The sequence below is a fragment of the Phacochoerus africanus genome, chromosome 2, assembly GCF_016906955.1.
Source record: "Phacochoerus africanus isolate WHEZ1 chromosome 2, ROS_Pafr_v1, whole genome shotgun sequence".
In the NCBI taxonomy this organism is placed as follows: domain Eukaryota; kingdom Metazoa; phylum Chordata; class Mammalia; order Artiodactyla; family Suidae; genus Phacochoerus; species Phacochoerus africanus.
Genome location: NC_062545.1, coordinates 76361710 through 76367811, shown reverse-complemented (window position 1 = coordinate 76367811; position 6102 = coordinate 76361710).

The window sequence follows — 6102 nt, the reverse complement described above, 5'->3', positions numbered from 1 at the left end:
AAGTAGAAGAAATAAAAAACAAGATGAGAATTCTCATTTTTTACATTGCTTTCTTATTGTCACAACATATTTTTCCCTGTTTGTTCTTCTGTGTTTGACTCTTGCAGGCCTGAGGGACAGCTGCACACCCGCTTCAGTGCCAGGACCCCCTTCTCCTAACACCGGGACTTTTGACTGGGAAGAGGAGGCATGTGAGAGTGTGTTTCTTTTGACAAAGCCACTTAAAGATTCTGTTTCTGACATTCCTTCCCCATTAGGAGAAATATAGCTCTAATTCAGGTCTTATAGAGAAATGCCCCTACGGAGTTCCCACCTTGGCACAGTGGGTTTAAGAATCCAACTGCAGCGGCTCAGTTTGCTGCGGAGGTGTGCATTTGATCCCTAGCCCTGGTGCAGTAGGTTAAAGGATCTATTGCCACAGCTGTGGCTCAGATGCAGTCCCTGGCCTGGGAACTTCCATGTGCTGCGGGTGGGGGCATAAAATAAAACAAAAAAAAAACAAAAAAGTCTAACCATAAGAACTATAGCTACCAAAAAAAGATATCTTGCTTTCCAGCACACCGAGGGCTTGAATGTGTAGACCAATGGCTGGTGTTTGTAAGGGACATATATCTGCTAGGGGTCAGGAGTGAGTTTTCTAGCCTGATATTCTTTTTTTTTTTTTTGGTCTTTTTTTAGGGCCACACTCAATGGCATATGGAGGTTCCCAGGCCAGGGGTCATATCCAAACTACAGCTGCCGGCCTATGCCACAGCCACAGCAACACCAAATCCAAACTGCATCTTTGACCTACACCACGGCTCACGGAAGTGCCAGATTGTTAACCCACTGAGCAAGGCCAGGGATCGAACCCCCAACCTCATGGTTCCTAGTCGGATTCATTTCTGCTGTGCCATGATGGGAACTCTAGTCTGATATTCTTATTTTTCATAAATGTGAAATTCTCTCTATAAGCCTCCTTGCCAGTACACAGAAGCTATGGGTGTTTTAGTGTACTGTACTGCAAACTTAAAATTTGCAGATCATCTAAGAAATTGATGTCTGGGTCTGCTCACAATGTAGATAGATAGATAGATAGATAGATAGATAGATAGATAGATAGATAGATAGATAGATATAAATTCAAAGTATTCTTGCCTTTTAAAAAATAATTTTTAGAAAGATTTTACTTTTCTTAAGTAATAAATTTTGTTTCCTCAGCTTTACTTTTGCTCTGGAAATTTAGCTGTTGGATATGTCTTATGCCCAGTATATTAGAATCGATGATGCATTAGTGTTCTCTGCAGAGGCAAGTGAAAGAAAGATTAAGATAGTTATAGAGATACTGGAGTTGAAAAAGCATTGCTATGGCGAAAAAAGGGGATTTGACCTGAATTATTTAGACTTTTTTTTATATTAATTCAGTTCCCTGGCTAATTGCTCAATTCCACTTGGCCTTTCCACTTGTAAAATAAAAAATAAAACCAAAAGCCTTTCTCCTTTTGTAAAAACAAAATAGAAGAATATGAGAGGAAAAGAGGAAGACATTTCTCTATCCCTTTTCTCATCTCTTATTTTGTCTCTTTTTCTTTAATCCTTCAAACTCAGCCTATTTTTTTTATTTTTATTTTTTTGGTGGTCATTTAGATTTTTCATCTTAGTTAATATTTGAAATTTTCTTGGCTTTCTTTTTATGTTCTGGATTAGTTTGCTAGGCAAAATACCACAGACTGGGGGGCTTAAACTATGGAAACTTATTTCTCACAGGTCTGGAGCCTGAAAGTCCAAGGTCAAGGCAGGTATCACTCTGAGGCCTCTTCTCTTGTAGGCAGCTACCATCTTGCTTTGTACTCAGGCAGGGAGAGAGCATGAGGATTCTGTTGTTTCTTCTTATAAGGGCACTAACCCCATCACACAGGCCCCAATCCTTATCATCTCAACAAATTCTACAAATATTCAATCCATAATATGCATCGTGTGTGTGTGTGTGTGTGTGTGTGTGTGTGTGTGTGTGTGTATGCATGTAAATGACCACATCCAAGGCTTATGGAATTCCCCAGGTCAGGGACTGAATCCAAGCTGTAGTTGCAGTGTTACAGCTGCAGCAATGCCAGATCTTTTAACCCACTAGTGCCAGGCTGGGGATCAAACTTGCGCCTCCACAGTGACCCAAGCTACTACAGTTGGATTCTTAATCCACTGTGCCATAGCAGGAACTCTATGTGTGGTTAGTTTTCTACCACTAACGGTCTAGGCAGCAGAACAGAAACCTCTGAGATATTTCCAACAAGGGGGACTTTAATATAGGGAATTAGTTACAAAGTGTGGGACGGATTGGTGGAATAAAATAGAGAAGAAGTTACCTGGAGATCAGGAAGCCACTGCCATCACTGGGCTGGAAGCCCAAGCCTGCCCTTCCTACTTCTACAACCAATGTGGAAATTACATTTCTGCTGCTGACCAGAAGCCCAGGAGCCCACTGATGCTACTGAAACTACTGGCCGTGATTTCAACTTGAACTGAGCTGAGTTTTTAGATTAATTTAGGGAAAATTTACCTTATTTCTGGTATTGAATCTTCTAACCATTAATGTGAGTTTTCTCTCCATTTACTTGGGTTGACTTTAATGCCTTTCAATGAAGTATAATTTTCTCCATGAATTATGCACATTTCTTGTTAGTATTTATTCCTAGGCATATATTTTTATTATAATTAGAAATGTTGTTTCTAATATATTTTCTACTGTTTCTTGCTGGCATAAAGGAAGGTGATGGATTTTTGTATATCACTCTTATATCCAGCAGCCCTGATAAAAAGTGTTTTTAACTCAAAAGGAAAAAATAAACACTTTATTGGGAGAAAAAATGGGCTTTACAGCATAACAACTCACAAATATAAGTCCTACAGGCACCAAATGTACTTTGTTCCTCTAGCATCTTAGTGTTTACAACTTTCTGATTTTATACTTGAAAAAGACTGTTGTAGTGTATATCTAATAGTTGGAAACTAGTCATACATAGACATTAATCTGTCTCTGGTTGTAAACATTTCAAGGAATATTTTACCTCAGCATTGGAAAACTCGGTGAACAACCCATGTATAGGTAGGTAAACTTCAGGCAGGTGACCTTGCTATCAGTTCTCTTTAACTGTGGTCCATGTGTCAACTTGACTTTAACAGGCAATGAAGTGTTAAAAGCAGTGGAGGCATAGGGATTAAAAAAGAAAAAAAAAATAAAGGCTGCTATAAGCCTTCTCATTTGGGCAAATCGACTTCTCTTTTAATATATATTTTTAAATTTATTATAGTTTATTTACAATGTTGTGTCAATTTCTGCTGTACAGCAAAGTGACCCAGTTACACACACACACACACATATATATTACAGTAAATATTTGATGAGAGTAGTGGAAAGGAGATAGGTCAGCCCCTTAAAACTGAGTACTCAATTGAATACATTCAGAGTAAATTTTTAATATGACTTTATACCAAACAATATAGCTTTTAAGAGAGATTGGGGGCAGGGAGAGAAGAACAGATCCAGCTTTGGAGAGGTGTGAAGTTTATACACTTTTAAAAGCCCGCAAATATTTACTGACCGTTATGCTCAACACAAAGAGTTCATTCTATAAAATGTCATTATGCAAAGGAGGTAGTTAACACCTTCTTATGGGTGGTGAAAAGGGGTGTTTTCTTGCTTAAGGTTGTGAATGCAGACTGTGAAGCCAGTCTACGGTGGCTTCCCCAACAGAGTGTCTGGGAGTTGTGGATGTTCATGTTTTATCTGAATGTGTCACCAGTCAGCAATGGCTGTTCGTTTTATCTCTGAAGTCCACACTGCACCTGTATTTACTGACAACTCCTAATTCCCTAAGTGACTTCACTTCCCTCGTTTATTCCCTGCCTCTCTGGACCCACCTACCCCATCAGGGACCAAACTTTAGAGATTCTCTTGAATATTCCAACAAGTAAGTCTTGAAAGTCTTATTTTACAAGGAAGAAAGGATTCAGTTATAGACACTCTCCTACCTCTGTGTCCTGAGTTAGAGCTAAACCAATGTATCAGAGACTTGAATGTCCCTGAACACACCCCTTCCCTTTTTCGCTGCCCCAACCTGTAGCCATGCATGGCTGAATCCCTGGTCCCATGAGGCTTACTTCCTCAATAGCCTCTGAAGAATTCAAGTTCCATTGGCTTGAGGCCCCTTATTTACTGGCAGACTAACACACCCACAAGGCTAACATATCATGAGCCCCTGACACCCACAGAGAGCAGTCGGGGGTGGGGGCGGGGAGTGGGCTGGGAGTCCCTAGCACACTGCACAGGCGAGGCTCTGGGGACCTCCAGAGCCCAAGATAAAAAGATTCCGTTTACACACACAGCTTTCTTCCTTGCTTTCATTTCTAAATATTTCCTTTTCTTCCTGTCAGAGGAAGGCAGAGTCTTGACCTGGGAAGGAAGAAGAAGTCCTCTCAGACATCTTCCATGGCTCCCAATACTTTTCAAATAGAGTCCTCCATCCTCACCAGATTTTTGACACTCACCCTCCGCTCTCACACAAACCCCATACAGCCACCTACTGTTTCCTCAGCTCTCTTTGAACTACCGCCTCTGTGGCTTTGCTCACACCATCCTCCCTCCCGAGGTGCCCCTCCCTCCTCTTCCTTGTCCATCCAGATCTCACTGATTCTCTGGAGCCTTCCTCACTTCCCATCCTCGCTCCTGAACTTGGGTCCACATGCTCCCCTCTCCTGAGCCCCCAAAGCCTAAGTTGGTGCTACTTATTAGAGGGCTGCCTTTGTCCACTTTGTTTCCTTTCTCAAGGGAGAAAGCATCATTTTAGCAATCCTTAAATCGCTGTCAACCCTGGAGCATGCCTTGGACAGAGGGATTACTCTGTAAATGTTTGTTGATTGACTTTATAGTAAATGCTCATATATGTGTACATATATATATATATATATGAATGAATTTTACACATTTTAATTCAGCATGTGCTCACAAAAATTTAGTTCATTCCCACTTTTTGAATGGGGAAACTGAAACTCAGAAGTAGGCTGACTTGCTCAAGGTAAAACAAACAAGTTTACAGACACCAAAGTATAGGTTAAGACCTTGTGCCTTAGAATCTAACACTCAGATGGGGCTTTGGCAAGAGATTTTGGGCCCTTTCTTAGACCTTTTTGTTTGTTTGTTTTTGTCTTTTTAGGGCTGCACCTGCAGCATATGGAGGTTCCCAGGCTAGGGGTTTAATTGGAGCTGCAGCCACCAGCCTACGCCAGAGCCACAGCAACGTGGGACCCAAGCTGCATCTGTGATCTACACCACAGCTCACAGCAATGCTGGATCCTTAACCCACTGAGTGAGGCCAGGGATCAGAACTGAAACCTCATGGTTCCTAGTTGGATTCGTTTCCGCTGAGCCAGGAAGGGAACTCCCCCTTCCTTAGTCTTTTGGAGGCTCAATTTAGTCATCTATAGAATGGGGATATTAATAACAGTACCTAGCTTATAGGGTGATTATGTTATATGGTATCATGCATATAGGTGGCACAGGGTTAATGCCATTATTAGTTACAATTATGTTACATTATTAGTTACAATGTTATTACCATTATTTTGATACTTCAAACTGCTTCCTTGTAAACAAACTTATTGTAGAGTGTTTACTGCATTGTGGACACTCAGCAAATATTTGAATATGCGGGCTAAAGAATCATTTGGTCCTTATCCTAGATTACCTCCTGAGTAATTTTTCCAGCTGCTATCAGGTCATCATCTTAGTGATCAGCAATATTATTCTGCCCTCACCACCCCCGACTCCCACCCCTACCAGCTGACCCAGCAGAGCCAGGAACCAAAGGGAGAGGACAGCTCACTCTGGGCAGTCAAATGAGGAAACTAGTGTCTGCTTCTGCGTGGAACTTACTGGAAGTTGGACAGGTTCACCCCTATTTTCCCATGCCCACAAGTCAGCTGGAGAAATTCCAGATCTGTGGCAAGACAGAGTGTTTGTAAACTAGAAAGAGAAGGGCTGCTGAGGGTGGACCAGCTCCAGGGAGATCAGTAAAGAGCTGCAGCTCCACAGAGCTTTCCAGATGAGGTCAATCACTCCCTTCTCCA